The 20,771-nt window shown below is 36.1% G+C and overlaps 1 long non-coding RNA gene across 6 annotated transcripts in view; it reads left to right on the forward strand.

Moving 5' to 3' along the window:
* LOC136029892 (uncharacterized) overlaps positions 1 to 20,771 on the forward strand; it is a 268,714-nt gene that overhangs the window by 178,091 nt on the left and 69,852 nt on the right. For 5 of the 6 annotated variants that reach the window (XR_010618134.1, XR_010618136.1, XR_010618135.1 and 2 more), the window contains one exon: positions 7,567 to 7,714. This is a non-coding gene — a long non-coding RNA (uncharacterized LOC136029892). Of the gene's footprint in view, positions 1 to 7,566; positions 7,715 to 14,368; positions 14,548 to 20,771 lie in introns of all 6 variants that reach the window. The other variant, XR_010618137.1, reaches the window with a different exon arrangement.

Below are 20,771 nucleotides of genomic sequence, written 5' to 3' on the forward strand. Positions count from 1 at the left end.
GCTTATTTGATTTGAAATTGAAAGTTTTAGAGCCCTTTATAAGAGTCAAAGTAAATAGTCCAAATAGTCCAAAAAACATTTTTAATGTCTCTGTGGGTGACACAACCCCCCAGCGCCCTTGAAATAGGGTTGTAAATTATGTCATGATGCATATAAGGTTTTTATGGAATGGGCGGTCGTATAAACTTCAGATGGGGCTTATTTGGTTTGATTCTAGAAGTTATAGTGCTCTTTTTAAGAGTCAAAGTGATTTGACAGCGAGCAGCCTTCCCCCTCCATGCTCATCATTTCCCTTAACATCCCCAATGAAAATTGGAAGATAACAATTTTGTTCATTGTAGTTGAAGGTTTAGGAAATTATGTTTGTGATGAAGACAACCCCTCCCCCCTATATCTCTCAGGGAAAGGGTTGTAAATCATGCCCTGGGGACATTTAAGGTCTTATAGAAAGGGGTGTCGTATATGCTTTGGAGGGGACTCATTGGATTGGTAATCAGAAGTACTATTGATCTTTTTAGGAGTCAAAGTGATCAGAGTAAAAACTTTTTTGTGGAAAAAGTTTTTTTTAATGAATCATTAGAAAAGAGCAATAATACAAACTAACACGGATTCGATTTGAGGCAAAGTGCAAAATGTCCTTTTTCTCCAAAAGTGACCTTTTTAGACCCTAAAGTATCCCGGTGTCACCCAAGAAAAAAGTGTAAAAAAAGTACCGAAAATATTCGATTGACAACCGTGATAACTATGTTGTATGTCTAATCCAAGTGATAATTTGACTAATATATGCCACATAATGACACAAGCTAACTTTTAGCCTGCAGATCAGATAATCCGAGGGAACTTTTCGCTATTTTTGATTAAAGAGCAAAGAAAATCAAGAAATGAAATGTCTAGAGAAATGCGAATGAGTATGCTTGATTAATGATTCGTCTAGGGAAAAATCATTGAGATATGAAATCATGAAGATACCTCAAAGAAATTTTTTCCGGAAAAGTTTCCAAATCTTTGAGAATAGACAGGTCCAAATAATTCTCTCGTCATTTTTTAAACAGAATGATAATGGTTTCGTAATTTTACGTACAAAATTCTGGAGATCATGGATGAAGATTTATATATTTTGTCCTACAAACCCTACTTTATGAAATCTCATGTTTCTTCCCCAAATTTTGTCTAGTTTTATAATCTTCATCTATAATTGTTGTGAATGATAATCAGAGTTGAATTATAATTCACACAGGACTTGCCTCTAAGTAAATAAAACAAGAGTTTTCCAGCATTCGCTCGGGATAAAAGTATTGGGCTAGAGTATTTTTAAGGTAGCTCAAGGTGCCTTAGTCTTTCAATTAGCAACTGTACGGAAATTTGGACAAACATAGGGGCTTTGAGGTGGAGGCTCCAATATAGATAAAGTGGTTGCTATATTACAATTTTTGGCTGGTATGGAAAGTAAGTCTAAAAATAAAATGAGGCTTTTGGGAGTAGCCACGCCCGGTGAACTTTCATGACGCCAATGGGCATATGCATAATGCCAATCCAAAAGGCTATAAATTGCAAGTTCCATTATTTTGATTGGTTACAAGTCGAATTCAAAAAGGGTCTAGTCTGAATTTTTCTTTGGCCGAGGCAATGGGTCTCCATGAAAAGGGATAGCGGTAGGTGTACGGTATAACCTGCAACCTAAATGTCTCGCCTCCGAAACTCTGCAATGCGAGGATCAAGACGCAAACTTGCAGTGACTTTCTGGTGTCATCAGGAATTAAGATGTCCCGCAAGGTTGGAGGATGGTATGCTGTCAGTAGCCAGGCGCATCTAAAAAAGAAAACCATAGAAAATCAGTGGTGGGATTTCACTTGGGGTCGCCCACTTTCTACCGCCTGGTGCACATTACAGAGTGTCACCTGTGCCGCACAGTTCTGTGACTGCGTGTTACAGGCCACTATGTGTGCCACAGTCCCTGCAACGCTTGGTATACTTCTATCACGCTCACATGGTATACATGTTTTTGTAAGTCGGTGACTCTTCAGAATTTCTTGTAAATTTGCAGACAACACAAGACGTTTAAAGAGAAAAGAACGCACAGGAGGGGCAACACGCTAGAAGCCTTCAGTTGCTGAAATGAAACAAATGTTGCAGAAGTGAAAGAATTTCTAGGCTTAGTTAGTGATAGAATTAGTATAATTATTCTAGCTTTTTTATAGCCTATCACACTAAATCTTCAACCTTTGGTGATAATTAGCGGTAAAGATTAAGGATTTATACTGCCAATGGGCATTGTCGTTGTCCGGTATCCCTGTCAAAGGATTGTATCAAGTCACAAGGCAATCTCTGGATATGTAATGCTTGACTACCCTAACTCAAATCTCTACTCTCCAAATATGACCTGGATTTAGTTCTTTGTCTTCCTGCAGAATTAAAAATAGCCGGGCAACGGGTAGAGAGCCAGGTATCGGCTCTCTACCTTGTAGGAAGATTACATTTAGTCATGATCAAACAGTTCGTGGTAACGAACTGTAGTAAGGAGCGACCCGGCTCAATAGTAACCAAAACTCAAAAAAATTAAATTTTGATATCAATAGCTACATCAAAAGAATCGCATTTTAATGCTGATTTTAAATATATAAGTTTCATCAAGTTTAGTCTTACCCATCAAAAGTTACGAGCCTGAGAAAATTTGCCTTATTTAAGAAAATAGGGGGAAACACCCCCTAAAATTCGTAGAATCTTAACGAACCAATGACACCATTAGATTCAGCGTGTTAGAGAACTCTACTGTAGAAGTTTCAAGCTCCTATCTACAAAAATGTGGAATTTTGTATTTTTTGCCAGAAGACAAATCACGGGTGCGTGTTTATTTATTTGTTTTTTTTTTCCCCAGGGGTCATTGTATCGACCAAGTGGTCCTAGAATGTCGCAAGAGGGCTCATTCTAACGGAAATGAAAACTTCTAGTGCCCTTTTTAAGTGACCAAAAAAAATGGAGGGCATCTAGGCCGCCTCCCATGCTCATTTTTTTCCCAAAGTCAACGGATCAAAATTTTGAGATAGCTATTTTGTTCAACATAGTCGAAAACCATAATAACTATGTCTTTGGGGATGACTTACTCCCCCACAATCCCTGGGGGAGGGGCTGCAAGTTACAAACTTTCACCGGTGCTTACATATAGTAATGGTTATTGGGAAGTGTACAGACGTTTTCAGGGGGATTTTATTTTGTTTGGGGGTGGGGCTGAGGGGAGGGGGCTATGTTGGAGGATTTTTCCTTGGAGAAATCTGTCATGGGGGAAGAAAAATTCAATGAAAAGTGCGCAGGATTTTCTAGCATTACTATAAGAAAACAATGAAAAATAAATATGAAAACGTTTTTTCAAATGAAAGGAAGGAGTAGCATTTAAACTTAAAACGAACAGAGATTAAGACGCATATGAGGGATTCTAAAAATACTTTAGCATAAAGAGCGAGGTATTTAGGAGGAGATATATACCTCGCTCTTTATGCTAAAGTATTTTTAGTAATTTCAACTATTTATTCGACGGCCTTTCTGATTCAGGGGTCATTCTTAAAAAATTGGGACAAAACTTACGATTTAGTGTAAAAAGCGAGATATTAACGAGGGTACCAACCCCCTCGTATACATTATAAAAATATAAGATTATGAAAGTTTGTTACGTAAGTTAATTCTTAAGTTACGTATATTTTTTACTAATAAAAAAGTTCGTTAAAAATTAAAAGTTCTAGTTGCCTTTTTAAGTAGTCGAAAAATTGGAGGGAAACTAGGCCTCCTTCTCCACCCCTTATTTCTCAAAATCGTCTGATCAAAACCAAGAGAAAGCCATTTAGCCAAAAAAAGAATTAATATACAAATTTCATTTTAATAATTTATGTACGGAGAGCCAAAACCAAACATGCATTAACTCAAAAACGTTCACAAATTAAATAAAAAAAATAATATTTTTAGCTGAAAGTAAGGAGCGACATTAAAACTTAAAACGAACAGAAATTACTCCGTATATGAAATGGGTTGTCCCCTCCGCAATCCCTCGCTCTTTACGCTAAAGTTTGACTCTTTGCCACAATTCTACTTTTTAAAACAATTAAAAACTTTAACGTAAAGAGCGAGGGATTGCGGAGGGGACAACCCATTTCATATACGGAGTAATTTCTGTTCGTTTTAAGTTTTAATGTCGCTCCTTACTTTCAGATAAAAAAATTAGTTTTTTTTTATTTAATATAGAGTCTAGAACGGTAACATGTCCAGCTAGTAATTTCGTGCAACATGTCATCAAGTGCCATTAAATGCTGAGTGTTTTTTTTTTTGCTGAGATTTTTTGTAGTCTAGCAAACTTTTCAAGTTCTCACTTTTTTTTTAGATTCTTTAGTTTCTCATATTAATATACAAAATTTAAATAATTGTTAGAAAAGGGATAAACATACCCAAAAAGGGTCACGATCATGATTAAAACTGTGCAATGAAATTCAATACACATGAGAACCCCACAGCTATTATGTACATACTATGATATTTGTTTAAATAGTAATAACTTCAAGTAAATTTGCAAAAGAACGAGGTCTATCCTTTTGCGACTATTCACCTCTCATTCCTTTTGCTCCTTTTTCTTCATATTGTTTTTTTTTTTTTTGTAATTTAAATGATAAAACTAGTCTTATCTGCAAGTAGCACTCAGCTCATCTCAATAGAAATATTTTTTTTCAATTTCTTAAATGCATAATATTTGTTTTTGAAAAATTTTAGGAAATATTTTATGATTTAATCAGGCTATTGGCCGATTCTCCAGCCAAAAGGCTGAGGACATACCAGATATCCTTGTATATAGTTCCATAAGGACCTTGCTTTGAAGTTTCTAAAATCCTAGCATGTATTTTCCTTTAATTCTATTAATTAATTCTGATTAGTCCTATTTTTAATCCTTCTAAAATCCTAGTAAAATTCTTGTGCATGTATCTTCAATCAACTTTCCCCTTGTGATTGTAGTCTAGATACTTCTGGGACCAACTTTAGCCTACATGGTTCAATAGGTTCGTTTGTCGTCCCTGTTTGTTGTCGTTTGTACAGCTCAAGATCGCATCTCAAATTTTCACGCATCTGAGATAATTGGAAAAACCGTTTGCGGAGCATTTCTCAGAACTGCATTGTTCTCTTAATCTCCCTATTAGAACGGCTCATCACACGGTTTTTTGCAGTTATCACAACGGTTCTAAAAGTGGTTTGAAATGCGAGATACGACCTTAGGCGAGGGGTTGCCCATCCTCCAAAATGATATACACCAGATGGCACCTACTAAGCGTAGGTTACTATGCCAAGCGTTTTGGGGAATATGCCAAGTGTTTTTGGGAGTGTGCTAAGCGTTATCGGGACTGTGGCAAGTGTGGCAGAACTGTGAAGTAAGATTGGCTTTTTGAAATGTACACCAGGTGGCGGGGAATGTGCAACCCCTCGCCTTTAGGCGTCGAATCAAAGTTATCTTAAACTTTACTCATGACATTATAGGATATCTGAACCCTGCTAGAATAGATTCTTTATCAGATTAATGCTTCGTCGAAATCTTGAACAAATTAACCGTAAATCAAGTTTCAAAACCTATATTGACTATTTATTTCGACATCGAGACGATTTCATCAGGAATTTCCGTCTCATCGATTTTTTAATCGCTCTTATCAAATCCCTTATTGCGCGTGTAAAGTCACATCCATTATCTCGTTCGGTAAAAACCTAAGCTATTTCATATCAGCAGAACTCAATCTTCAGTATTTTAATTAAAACCTTCGGAGGAAATGTTGGGCCAAAAGATCACCACAAAAAGCCTTGTTGCGGTAGTCAGGCTGATGATATCGTGTCATAGAAAGTCCCTGCTTTCTAATCCAGGTCTTTTAATTGCTTTGTTTCCCTCGGTTTTATGAGACAGCTCTTGTGTGTTTATTGAGAGCTCTCTGATAAAAATCAATTACAACATTGAAAGATACAAAGGAAAAAAATCGTAGAAGAGAATGTAGATAGAATTTAGTTGACAGTCAAGTAAAGAGCTCTCCACTTCCAAAAGCCGTGTATGCCACTGTATACCATGTGTGGCGGAGATGTGCTGCAAGTGGTGCAGATAGGTGTTATAGATGGATAAAAAGCGTGGTACACGACGAGTGTGGCGGAGATGCGGAAAGAGGTGTGATAAATGGTGCGCTCCTTGTGGTGGGGGAACCTGATCTCCAAAATGTCCACGAGATAGCGGGGAGAGGGTAAATCTTTGCGGTCAAGCAGACACAAATCTGTGTCGGAAAAATAAACAATATTCTAGGATAGTCCTGATCACTTCAATGATGTGTATTCTTACGCAAAATGTCGAAATTTGTTTTATTATGATTGTTTTGTTTTTCCTATCTCTGGGGTAATCTCGATATCTCATAATTTGGGACAATTCTGATGTCGTGCGCATAGAAAGCTGCTGGTTCCTAATCACAGTATCATAAATGACTCCCCCTCTGTTTTATTAAAAAGTTTTGTGCGCTGTATAGAACCCTTACATCACTTTATCAGAAGTAAAAAAATAATAAAATACAGTATAGTACCAGTATTAAAATAATAAATGGCTGTTTTTTTTTTTTTTTTTTGATAGTGCCAGCAACTACTTGACGATGTATCGTAATTTTTAACATTTGCATAATAAGTGGCTGTTAATCGTTTACTCAAAAACCAACTGATAATTGTTTCTTTGCGTTTTTTTTAAACCTTATGGTGAGGTATTTTTAAATAGTTGTGATGCATAGTCATTCAATTTGAAAAGTGTTCCAAGGATGTCCGATCTAATAGGGTATTAACTTGTAAAAAACATGTTTTTAACTGCACGTAAGGAGCGACATTAAAACTTAAAACAAACAGAAATTATTCCACGAACTGTTTGATAACAGTATAGAATAAGAGCTCTAAGGAATAGTTGTGCCAACAGTTCTAAGGGGTATTCTTTCATAGTATAGAACTTACTTAGAACTATCATTCTGTAAAAGAAGTTTTTCAAATAAAGAGTATCTATTATGCAATCTCAAGTTGTTAATAAAATACTTAGATCTTTTTTAAGACAGAGGAAAAACAAATCAAGAAGGGAACTATCTGGAGAAATTCTAGTATCCATAAGTGTTCAAGGCAAATGATTGAGCTAAGAAATCGTAGAGATAGCTCAAGAAAATTTCGAATAATCAGGCAACCCCACTAAGAATTGTTAGGACCCCCCCCTCAGAAATCATAGAACCTGATTAAGGATTGCTTGAGGACCTCTCTTTCTGAAGAACTTCGTGCACGATGATCAATATGTTCAGCTGTAAAATCCTCTTTATTCTAAGCTCTAGGCCCCCAGAAATGGATCTGACATCCACACCTCTATCAAACTGAAGTTTCAGTTGTAAACATTTCTGTCATTTACATGTGTTGAAAATAAAAACAATATCTTGCTTGAAATCTATTGAAAGTCTTATTTTATTCTATATTATATATCAATCCATTTTATGTGGCCTAAGAATATTCTTCTTAGTATTCTTTCCACCAAATATTTTTCTTTTTTTTTAGAATTCCAGTTCCGAAGTTTGGAAGCTCTGAAATGGAGGAAATTTGTTGCAGTTCGTGGCACTTCTGAAGGGCGACGGTATTCAAGCCGGCAACAAAGACCATGGCTTCCTCTCCAAACATTCAATCACCACAGCAGTTAAAGTGAAATGTAAGCCTCTAGATATTATTTAAATAAAAAAAGTTTCTTCAACTGAAAGTAAGGAGCAACAAAAAGACTGAAAAGGAACAGAAATTATTGCGTATATGAAGGGGCTCCACCTCCTCAACACCTCTCTCTTTACGCTAAAGTTTTTTAGTACGTAAAAAAAGCTTCGTATTGTTCTAATTAAACGAACCCTTGTGTTTCAGGATTCGTTCTTAAAGAATTGGGATAAGATTCAGCTTTTAGCGTAATGAGTGAGATGTTGAGGAGGAGGCAACCTCCTTCATATACGTATTAATTTCTGTTCGTTTTAAATTTAAATCTTGCTCCTTACTTTCAGTTGAAAAGCTTATTTAAAAAAATTTAGTTGACTATCTCTTTTCAAATAATGCCAGGAAATCTGACTCCACATACACGGAAATATCCCTCCTTCCTACAGATATATTCTCTATTCAGTTCAATCTAGATGAAAATTTACTCCGGATAGTTAGCCTTAAGATCTCCACACGTAAAAATTGGGCGGGAAAGATAAAGCAAGACATAAGAAGAATTTCGTATAGAAATTCTGGGAAAATCTCCCAGTGTAAAATCTCCCCTGAAAAATTCACCATATGACACTTCCCTCCCCATGGAAAATCTTTCCGTGGCAGGGCAGGGAATTCGCCCTCCTTCTCCCCCGTCAAATGCATGGATACTTTCTAATAACAGTAAGCAATCAACATATTTTATAAAAGACCTTTTCCTAGGGACTGTGGATGGTCATGATATCTCCAAAGATATAGATATTCGGGCTTTTTACTATGCTGAATAAAATGGCTGTCGCAAAATTTCGATCGGATGATTGTGAGAAAAAATGGGTGTGGGAGGGGGTTTAGTTGTCCTCCAATCTTTTTGGTCACTTAAAAAAGGTAAAAAAAACCTTAAATTCCAGTTTGAATGACCCCTCTTCTAGTATTTTCGATTTCTGGTATTGCTCGTACTGTTTGATTACCAGGCGACAAAGATGATTTAAAGTAATCTCACTCTTAATCGAAGAGAAAAGAGCAACTATTTTTTTATATAATTCCATGATGAGAGATAGTTTTTTTTTATTGTTTTTTAATTAACTTTAATTTCATAGGTTTATGTCTTTAATGTATTTTTTATGCTTATTGCATTATTCCTCCATCACATGTCAGAAAAGGGAAGACAGATATCCCCGTTGAGCTGTTTAAAGTGTAAATTATCTGTATTGTCTTGGATCAAGGAGTAGCATTTGTATATGTATTAGTTTGATTTTATTTATTGAATTTTACATTTTAACCCTTTTTTCTTTTAATTGTTTATGTCTTAGATTATTTCTGTTTTTAGTGCTGAAGACGCCTAGTTTTATACATGTGAAAAATCCGTCATGACGTCGTTAAATATCCGTCGTGATTTCAATATTTGCTGTCGAAGCAGCTTTTTTCATGAGCTTACATAGGTTTGCTGAATCCACTAGATGGCATGGCTGTTTCCCACCCCTCGCAGACGGTAAAATCTGGCTGTTTGAATACGACACCTGATATTACCTTATAAGGGTTAATATTGGAAGTCGATAGCTTAAACCGCCTCTAGCGAAGCAAATCTTATTCCCTCCTTAAAGGAAAAAAATATTGTATTTACTAAGGAGTTCAAAATATTTCACCCCCTTTGGATCCATTTTAGGTCTATCCGTACCAAAAAACCGAGATTTTCGGCAGTATCACATTTTCGTCAATAAAACCATGTACAGCCATGTAAAAATAAGCAAATCTAATTACGGAAGTTTGAAAAAGTTATTTCTAAGTAAAAATGAAATTTAACGTTCTACTAGATTCCCAACAAAATAACTACACCTTCAAATAAAAGTTATTCCCTTTTAAGATGTTTGGTTCCAATGTGTTTTAGATTATCTTCACCATTTTTTTGACCAAACTTCTTTTTTGACCAAACAATCTTTGACCAAACATCTTCTTTTGACCAAATAATATTTTCCTATATTTGGCCCCTGTTACTACAAAAATGGCCTAACCGCGCTTGGAGGCCTTTTTCATCTGCCCTAATTTTTGCACGATATACAGGTTTTCAGTTCCAATTAAATAATCCGCTTTCATTTTCATTGTCTTTAGTACTTCCAAGGGGAATTTTGATCTATATCCCGCTTGAAATGAAAGCAAAACCCAAATTTATTCTTGCCGAAAAGGCATACTGGATTTGTAGCTAGTATCTCCTTGTCGTTATCCTTTGTTTTTCCTAAATTGGTGGTAGATCGGAAATCACTTTTCCAATAGAAGCAATCGCATTTGATTCAAACAAATCCAATAAGGGGGATAAAATCAAGGTAGATAACATGTACGAGAAAAAGCGACAGGGAAATTGTTAGGACTAAGAAAGAACACATCCTTTTGTCTGTATACAGGGGAATCCCCCAATATTGGACCAAAGGATCTCTTTTGAATAACTAAAAATTTCTAGCTTAAATCTAGCTTTTATTTCGATCCCTCCTCCTCTGTTTACCCCCTCCCCCTCAAGGAAGGAAGCTTGACATATTTTAGTTACGTCTAGTTTGTAGAATTATCGAAGTCATTAATATCTAGTTTTAATTGCCGAAAGAACTTCTACTCCGAATAGAATGAAGTTAGCTCTCTAAGAAGTAATAGGTACTTGTGTATTATTCAGAACACACTCAATAAGTGAAGTTAGGTTCTTTCGTGAAACGAACTACTATGCAGGTACATTTTAAGAGAAAGGCCGGTTTCATAGCCACAAATACAAAACTCAATTTAGTTTGCTACGTATAGCGATAGAATACAGTGTCTGAACATGGATTTTGAAATGAAGATTTGGGATTTGCCAAAGACTGAAAAAGAGGCAATTTTATTTTTCCAGGATAAGGGGTTGTCGCCCACAACAGAACAGTTCGTCAATGGACACAACGTGACTTTATACTCTTACGAGAAGGAACGCATAGTGATAGAAGATACCTAACCTAACTTCACTTATTGAGTGTGTTCTGAATAATGCACAAGTACCAATTAATATCATATACTGATTGTCAAACAAATACCGTAGCTGTAAAAACGGAACTTTGATAACAATAGATGCATCAAAAGAATCAGTTTTTTATGCTGATTCCACACATATAAAATTCATTAATTTTAACGTTACCCATCAAAAGTTCTGAGTCAATATATCTGATTTTTGAAAAAAGAGAGGAAACACCCCCAAAAAGTCAAGTATTGTTAATGAAAATTATACCATCAGGTTAAGCATATCAGAATGCTTAGCGTAGAGGTTTCAAGCCCCTATCTACTAAAATATGGAATTTTGTATATTTTGCCAGAAGAAAGATCACAGACGCGCATTTTTTTTTCCAGGGATGATGTCCTCGAACCAGTGGTAGATCAGGAAAGGGCCCATCCGAACGGGAACCAAAAGTTCCAGTGCCGTTTTTAAATGTCCAAAAAGATTGGAGGGCAACTAACCGCCCTGCCACGTCCCCTTTTCTCTTAAGACATTTGATCAAAATACTGACATAGTCACTTGACTCAGCATAGTGGAAAGGCCCAATAACTGTACCTTTGGGGATGACCTGATTCACTATAGTCCCTGGGGAAAGGGCTGTAAGTTACGAAATTGGACCATTATTCAAATATAGCATTTGTTATGGCCAAATATACGTTTTTTTGCGGGGGGATGGGAGATGTTCTGCAAGGGTGGATATCCCATGGGAAGGAAAGTTTTTTGGGATAATTTTCCAGGGAAAACTTTTCAAGGGGATTGAAGAGAAAGAGATTTCCTGGTGTGATTGTAAAGCGGTCAGAAATTAAATAAAAATAAACAAAAACAATAGAAGCTCAGTTTTTTCAGTTGAAAGTAAAGAGCAACATTAAAACTTAAATGAACGGAAATTATTCCGTATATGATGGGGGCTGTCCCTTCCTTAACCCTTGCTCTTTACGCTAAATTTGTGACTGTTGAATTTGAATGAGAACCAAGACTTTTGAATTGAATTGAATGAGAAAAGAACTTCAAGGCTTTTGTGTAAAGAGATTGAGTAAAAGGCAGCCTCCCTTATATGCAGATTAATTTTTCTTCGTTTTAAGTTCTAATTATTGCTTCTTACTTTCAATTGAAAATGTTTTTTTTCATGTAATTGAAATTTAAAAACGGTCGCAACTTATTTTGGGTCTTTGTGAAGATGTCTCCTATTTGAGATAGCATGCGATTGTTGAAGGCAAAACTTGTCATTGTTATCCTAAAATGATTCTCACATGCTAAATCATATTAGCCCGCTGTTTGTACTGCTTGATATTTTAGTGTCAACGCATTTGATTGATTTACTTGAAACCCCAGAACAGCGTAACTTGTTGTTGCTTTGGTTATATCAGACCTAGTGGTGGCAATTCGCGAAAATGGTGAGTAGGTAAGTTTTTCAATTATTTAAAATGAAAACACAAAAGGTATTTTTCAGAATCTGGACAAAGGGGGATTTTGATTTATTTTAAATATAAGAAACAAAAAAGATATTTTAAAACCTGTGAGAGGACAGCTGTCAAGGAACAAGGCCAATTAATTGCCTGACTAACCTCCTGAAATCACGTTTCATAAGATTTTTATGAAGCCCATCTGAAACACAATCAGCTCCAATCTCTTCTCGGAGTATTGTTTTCCATTTAAAAACCCCTTCCCCTCCCACACTCCCTAAAAACGCTCTTCTGACTTTCTGTCAAAAATTAGGTCGATTTACTCCTTGACTACCCCTCTAAACCCCCTGAACACGTTTCAAGAAGCCGCTTCTTTTGTTGAAGATTATTTCAATGAAGCCTTTCACAGATTAGGGCCAAGAATCGCAGGCTTGTGATTCATGTGAGGCTTGTGATTCATGCTCTGCGGGTTTATTTGTGTGGAAGCCGTGCGAAGCCAAACGTAGCCAGTAGAGAAATTTCAAGGACTTTGATTGATTTACCTGTCGAATACCCTTTTAAGTCCCAGATACACATTTCAAGAGGCTTTGTCTTTTGGTAACTCTCTGGTGAACGCTGATTGACGTCTTGAATACCCTTCTAAGCCGAAAAACGCATTTCAAGAAGCCGTAGCTTTTTGTAAACCGTGCGAAGCCAAACAGAGCCAAAAGAGAAATTTCAAGGACTTTGATTGATTTACCTCTCGAATCCCCTTTTAAGTCCCAGATACACAATTCAAGAGGCCTTATATTTTGGTAACTCTCTGATGAACGCTGATTGACGTCTTGAATATCCTTCTAAGCCGTAAAAACGCATTTCAAGAAGTCGTAGCTTTTTGTAAACCGTGCGAAGCCAAACAGAGCCAAAAGAGAAATTTCAAGGACTTTGATTGATTTACCTCTCGAATCCCCTTTTAAGTCCCAGATACACAATTCAAGAGGCCTTATGTTTTGGTAACTCACTGATGAACCCTGATTGACATCTTGAATGCCTTCTAAGCCGTAAAAACGCATTTCAATTAGAAGTAGCTTTTAGTTACTTCTTTATCAATAAGATAGTTAGCTCTTATCGTTTTAGGGTTTTAAATGTGTATTTTAACAATGCCCTCTTCCATCGACACTAGATGAGGTATAGTGAGGTTTATGGAGCATACTAAACAATATCGATATTAAGGGATAACTGGGAATAACAAGGGTTGACTCCTTGTCGTTCATAATATGCAAATACCTTAGAATCTATCCTACTAAACACAATAGTACATACTCAAAAGTTTTACCATGGGAGGGGGTAACTTCTACCTTGCGTTTTGTTTTTACCAGGACTTCAGTGCGAGTTATTTCTAATTACCCTCTTTTGACACTTCTCTCCCCCTACCTAATGGCGCCTGTGTCTAAAGAGAAAAAATAAAGTTGCTGCTTGTTAGTATGGTTAAAGTATGTTTGGTAACATGTAACAAGCTAAATTTTAATACGTGTCTTAGCGCAAGCGCAGCTTTCCTGGCGTCTCTGTCTTTAGACACACTCCTAATGATTTATGGAGCATCGTATATTTTTCGATTGTGAGATATCCCCTCTATCCTTAGAAGAGGTGCTAATTCACGAAAATAAAAGAGAGAAAGAGCAATTACTTCCAATTTTTAAGCGGAGATACAAATTGTGTTTGTAAAAATATAGGAGGGGCAATTTTTTTTCAATCTAAATAACCAAATTCATATTTCAAAATCTAAGTGGGGATGAAAGATAGGGGGAATTGCTACATAAAACATTCCTCTGCCCATTTGGCATCCCGACCCCTGGGGTTCATCTTCTGTTATTCCTATGTATTTTTGCCAGCCTGCATCTGTTTGAAGAAATGTATTTTTTGGAAATCAGTATAAGTTCCTATTCATTTAAAATTGTCTCCGTGTATTTTTTTATATCTTGAGATCCCCCCTCACATCACGTCACAAGGGGAACATCCTATGACATCACTTTTTCGTTGTTTCTTCTTCCTTTCTAATGCTGAGTTTACCGATTTCCAAAGTGACTTTCACACCACGTACGTAATTTCTATGAAAGCGTAGGCTTTCCAGGAAAAGCTTATTAATTCATTTTCAAAATGTATTAATTGCTTATCTAGAAAATCACTTGTGTTGCTGCTGCGCTGACTTTTCCATGCCTTACCATAAACTGGATTAACGCAAAATTCTTTGTAGAGCTCGAATCTAATTGGAACTGGCTACGTTGTGGACAAAATTTGCTCCACAAGATAACGGAAACTTATGCTAGTGTGAAAGATTCAACGGCTTACCCTAGTGTGAAAGCACCATAATTTCCTAAAAAAAAAGGCACTTCCAGAATATATGGTACACACTCGAATATTTGGATCGCAAAGGTGAGACAAAAACCGGTTTTCATGGTCTTTATACCATACAATTAGCTTTGGCTCAGTGGAAAACTACATTTTGATTAAATATTTACTTGGTATTTTGGTTAGGTTAGGTATTTGATATAATGCGTTCTGTGCGGCTCCCCTACCATAATTCTTTGTTGTAATTTTCATAATTTTGTTACTAAAGTATTGTATTTTCATCGTATTTTGTTATATTTCATTAGCATTCACCAAACTTCACTTCTCGAATGTGTACCATATAATAGGGAAGTACAAAAAAAAATCCTAAGAAATTTTGCATCTCTGAGGAAAGGCATTTAAAAATAATATAATTTGATCTTTTTAAGGATTTCAGCAAATACTTTTTGGAGTCTATTTTCGTACTTAATTAAAACACGGCTTAGTCATTTGTTCTTTTTAACTATAACCGGTTGGCAAAATGACTTTTGACGTCACAATTCTGTAAACATAGCGAGTTCGTGACAAAGGAAGAAACAAAGGATTTGTTCAAGCCTTAAAAATTACGACAGCAGAAAGGTTGGTTTTATATGCACTTAAAGAGAACGACATAAAGGCGTGAGATTCACTTCTTCTTTTGTATCCGAGACAACTTGAAAGAACGCCTTCGTTATGTCACAAGATCCTAAAATTCGTTTTGTGAGGTAAATCCTCCATTTTATGGAAAATATCACGATTTATTGTTCTGCTGAAAAATAGCTATCGAAGGCGTGGAATAAATAGATATCTTAAAATAAAGAAGAAGGCAAAATATCGCCAATTAATGATTAGCTATAGGCTAATTGTATTTTGGGGGAGGGAAATCTGGAGGGGGTTCTCTATTTTATGAAGAATTATTGTTGTACTGAAACTTGCAATCGTTGGTGTCGAATTAGGAGAGATCATGTATCTGAAGATAAAATAAATGTAAAAAGAATTCCAAATATTGCAAATTGGTAATTTTATTTATAGGTTAATTGTATGCGGGGGGAGAGAAATCGGGAGCACCAATCAGTGAAAGTTTAGGGGGGACAAAGATTTTTTCAATGAAGATACATAACAAATATTTTAGAAATCTACGGGGGGGGCTTTTTTGTTTTTTCGATGAGAACACCAGAAATAAATTATTTTTCCATCCCTAGAGGGTAGTTGTGTCCTCCCCCCGTAGTGACACCCCTAAAGAAAATCCACAAGATAGGTGTGAAGGATTTTCTTCACCTCTCAGAAAAATTCGGTTATACACTTCTGTAGATTTATGGCTGTTGGCATGATGACTTTGAAACATGCAACCTTTATATACAGCCCACATGTCCATTGTCATTATCGTTTTATCGTCGAGAAATATACATAATATAGCTCAACGTAGCTAATACTTAAGACCAGGGAGAGAAAGGACTACGGGAGATTTTTTTTTTAATTCCAGTATAAACCGAGGAATTGCTCACTCCGCCCCCTTGTGTAATTCTCGGAGCAGCACTTGTTTTTCTAAGGCGTGTCTCTTCCCACCACGGCGTGTCTCTTCCCACCACGGCATGTCTCTCCCCACCACGAAGGGCATACTTATACTGCTTGAGTGCGTGCTATCTGGTGTACATAGTGTTTTAAAGTGAGGAGCCCTTCAATGTAAACTGCTTGATGTGCCAGCAGATTTTAGTACACGAGAACCGCCACAGTCAAATTTAATGTATGCGGTTAAACTAAATCATTTATTTCGTCACGTATTCCTCAAACGGCCTTGAGGTACTTGGCTTAAAAAATTTTGCCATAAATTTAAGTTTCTATCCCTTTGAAATGTATTTTTTCCCCTTTAGATTAAAGTTACGTTACTACTGAAGGGAGTTTGGAAAGAAAATCGACTTAGTAGTTGAATATTTCCATTTTTAACTCCTTTTTTTTATTTTAACTTGTTTTTCTTAACTTACCTCTTGTATTTTTGTAATTTGTATTTTTGTCGCATAAATTCTGTGATTCATATTTTGACCGCCCCGAATGTTGAATTACTTCCAAATTTTAACAGTAGATACACTTCCGGTGGGAGTGCAATAATATACCATAAAAATGCCCCCTTCTTGTATACTCCCCCTTGTCTATGTAAAACAGCATAAACGGGCGATTGAGCACAGCAGAAGGTATAAAACAAAGCACTATTACATAAGAGTTGATAGCGCAACGGAAAGAGTTCTTGCCTGTGGCCGGGGCAAGCTGTATTCGAATCTTAGATAAGACAAGTTTTTTTTCCAGAGTAGACTAAAAACTTTTTAAAAGTAGAAGAAGACTAAAAATTTGAAAATAATACTTAGAGAATACTTTCTTATTAAAATTATTTTCAAAATGAATAAAGAGTAGACATTTCTTTTGACAATCTATGAATATGTGTGAAAACGAGGGGTGCAAAACGGGTTGATTTTTACATAACGGGTATTTTTAGCTTGTTTTCCTCAACTCCTTGACTTTTTTCGTTTCAATATATGTAACTTAGGTCATTTGATATATGTACAATGTAATACCCAATTTGTTTTGGGCCCTCGTTTTCACTTCTATCCATAGATTCTCAAGAAAAAAATGTCCTATTTTTTAGTGTATTTTCAAAACAAGTTTAAAAAAAATAAGTTTGTAATTTTCAAACATAGTGGTTTGTCTACTGAAAACTGAAAATATAAGTAAGAGGGCCGCCGCCCTCCTGGATGCACTTCTTGAAAAGTCGTGTTTCGGTTGTCTTTATCCAATGAAAGTTTAACGGAAGGATCTACGTGCTAAATTAGGCGAGGTGGTTCCAACTTTCAGAAACCACATACACCAGGTGGCTCTTTCCAAGCGTGGCGGAAGTACGCTAGACATGGTGGAAACCGTGCCGTGTGTGGTGGAACTGGGGTGCACCATAACGTTCGGAGATGTACACCAAGTGGCGTGATGCTCCCTCAAAATTAGGCTCTGGAAAGGTATTGGTAAGTTTTTACCATCCTCCTCCCCTGCTTATTTGGCCTGAAAATCCCTGTCCTTACGGATGATTGAATACACATGTCCCGTGTTTCCTTTGGAAAAGAGGAAAAGGTTTGCTGTCTTAGAGTCTACTTTTCACAGACCCTTGGACCAGGGGGATGCCAAGATTTTAAGAAATTTTAAGTCAAGCTTGACGTTCTTCGCCCAAAATTAAAACGGCTATAGACCCATTTTAACTTCAAGTTATATTTCACGCCTTACAAGAATTGAAGGAATGAAAGTAGGAATTCGAAAATACTTTCAACGATTTTATTTGAACTATAGATCAATTTTAGAAAGTGTCAATCTTGTAGAAGAGCAGTACCCTGAGTTCATGAGTGTTTGATATTTAGGGAAGGGATGGAAATAGGATTTCCTTCTCAGCCTCTTCAGTGAGCCGAAGATTCGTTCTTGAAGGTTTTACTGACGTGGAACAACTGGGTATTCCTTTCGAGAAGGCGAAGGCAATCTTATTATATTATTGGTTTATTTGAAAACCTGATCAGTGGCATCGGTGACAAGTCGGAGCAAAACAGAAAAAAGGAAGACGTAAAAATGTACGATACAGCAACACAATTATCCACATTAAGATATAATTTGCCCTCTACTAAGAATAATATGATCTGAACTGAGGGTATGCCCAGTTTCCACCCTCTGGTGCACACCTCAGAACGCCATGTGTGCCACATTGTTTCACCACACTCGGCACACTTTATGCCCTCGTTGGCACACTTCCGCCACGCTTGAAACACGACTCATGGTATACGTATTTCTGAAAATGGGCGCCTCCTCTATTTGGGCGGCATGAATTACCGTTTTTGTTAGTTTTAACTGAACCTGTACAAAGTAATGAAGCTAGGATTCTTTTATTGTTGGTATCATTTTTACTTTCCTCGTTTTTAGCTTCTTTTTGTTTCGTTGATGGGAGCTATTAAATATGTATTCCAAGTATTCAATTAGTTCTCATCTCTAATTCAGTGTCTTCGAAATCCCTCTCTCCATCATCTTCTTCCTTGTTTTTGGACACCGAAGGATGAAACATGTTCAGATGTCTAAGTTAGTCTTTCACTTCATATAATTATTTTCATTTCCCTTCTTTTTTTTTCTTATTTCTATATCCGAAAATAAATTATTTTCCATAAAAAAATCCTTTTAAGGAAAAAAAATTCCTTAAAAAAAGTACAAACAAACTGGTATGTGCGCGAAAGAGTGAGCTTGAATCCTTCTACCTGGTATAAAGTATGCTTTTCGAGCCTGAGCATTTCTTTTTGATGGTTGGTAAAAGTGTACTTTTGGCCTTCACAAGTCACTCCTACCTTCCTGTGCAGTGGCTTTTGCTTTATTCGGGCTTTACTCTGTATCTTATGAAAATCACCACAATTTGCGGGCGATTGCTCCAAAAGAAATTATAGTGGGCAACATGAGAGTTTTTAATAATTAACAGCATATGTGGTCCCCTTTCAGGGCACCGCAGAGGGCCTTTAATAAGTAAAGGAAATTATTGTATATTTTCAAAATGTCGCATAAAAAATTGATCATCTTACTGAGGGACATCAGAGCCTGCGTCCCTCCCTGAAATCTTAATCTATTTATATTTTGTTGGATTTTTTGTTCAGTATCAATAAAATAGCCGGAAGAAAAATATCTTGTTCTCCTATATTCTTGCTATGACTTATCTTAACAGAATTAAAGTCTTCGATAATTTTTCTGTCCATTTTATTATGGATGCTTCACAAAAGAATCCTATTCTATAAGCAGGATAATGGATCGATTATTCTCATCTAACAATCAACCTACTTTGAATGTTCCACGTTCCTATTCCATCCTACATAAAAGCGGCAAATATCATCCTTGCTTAAACCATAAAAGACGGTAAACACACAATCTGGTTGGCATTGAGCCAAAATCAGAGTTCTAATTTTTTCTCCCTAATTCTAAAGGTATTTTCTATCCCTTTTTATAGCGCTCCAACTAATCGCTTCAGTGCCTTCGGGACCAGTGCTTGATTATTTTGTTTCGAGGTGTTAAAAAAGACGGGAAGCGAAATGTTGGCCTTGTTTAGTCTGCAGGGCGTCAATTTTCTTCAAGGCGGTTGCAAGTGAGTGTTCAATGAAAGGTGATCGGATGGTTAGTTTTTTGCGTCGTGGATAATAAAGGAATCAGTAAAAGTTCAGGATTTCATAGAAAATATGGCTAACTAGTTAAAATGTTCGAGAAATTATCAGTATTATTTTTTCAAACTTGTTTTCAAAATAGACTAAAAAGTAGAAACTTTTTTCTCGAGAACGGGTTGGGCTTTACATAACGTAGATATCACATTTATCTAAATTCTAAGTTGTAAATTATTAATTAAAAACACCTGTATATGGGGTTTTGATAGTAGCTGGTATCAAATTTAAAGAGAAAAATTTGGGTTAAAAATTAGCAAAATATATGCTAAAAATATATGGGACCACACAACTTAAAAAGGTATAGGGAATCGACAGATTTTTTATGATTCAACTTTTACGGACGAAAAACGTTGTCAAATTTTACTAATTGGTTCCAATTATTTTTTTCACAGTCTGAAGTGACGAAAGTCTCAAAACGTGATATTATCCTAAAAACTAAATAAATTTGAAACCATCAAAAGAAACGTCTTAGAGAATCGCTGGACTATGGAAATTGCGCATGGGTTTACGGTTTTGGGTTGGGTTTGGGTTTTGGGTTGGGTTTGGGTTTTGGGGACTGTGTGTTTTTTGAATGGGGACACACATCTTGAAAAAGTTTTGTTTTCTCAATTTTCCGAATCTGTAGTCCAAGTGTGACGTTAAAATTACAGAAAAACATATCATTCCTAAATCTTGCCTTTTTTCAATTTGGCGTCACTATGGTATCACAAATGGTCCGTGACTCGATCTAAACTTTTCCAAGTCCTCCTTTAAAAGACTACTTTTTCTGTTCTTTAATTTCATTCCCTTTAAAATTTGACCGAGTCAATCATCGTAATTTCTGTTTTATTTTGATTTTGGTTATAATCAAGATGATGTAGTGTTAGTTTCAATTTCGCCTTCCTGCATTGATCGTTTTCTGTTGATTTTAATTTTAACTATCCCTGTTTAGTTTTCCCTGGAAAAAGATAGTTTTTTTATGGTCAAATATATTTAATATGTGGACAAACCGAAAAAAAACTGGAATTTGAAAAAAAATGTAAAATTATAAAAAAGCACTTAAAAAAACATTTGTACAATTTATAAAAAGGAGTAGAATGA

This window comes from Artemia franciscana, chromosome 8 (genome assembly GCF_032884065.1).
Source record: "Artemia franciscana chromosome 8, ASM3288406v1, whole genome shotgun sequence".
NCBI classification, from domain to species: Eukaryota; Metazoa; Arthropoda; class Branchiopoda; order Anostraca; family Artemiidae; genus Artemia; species Artemia franciscana.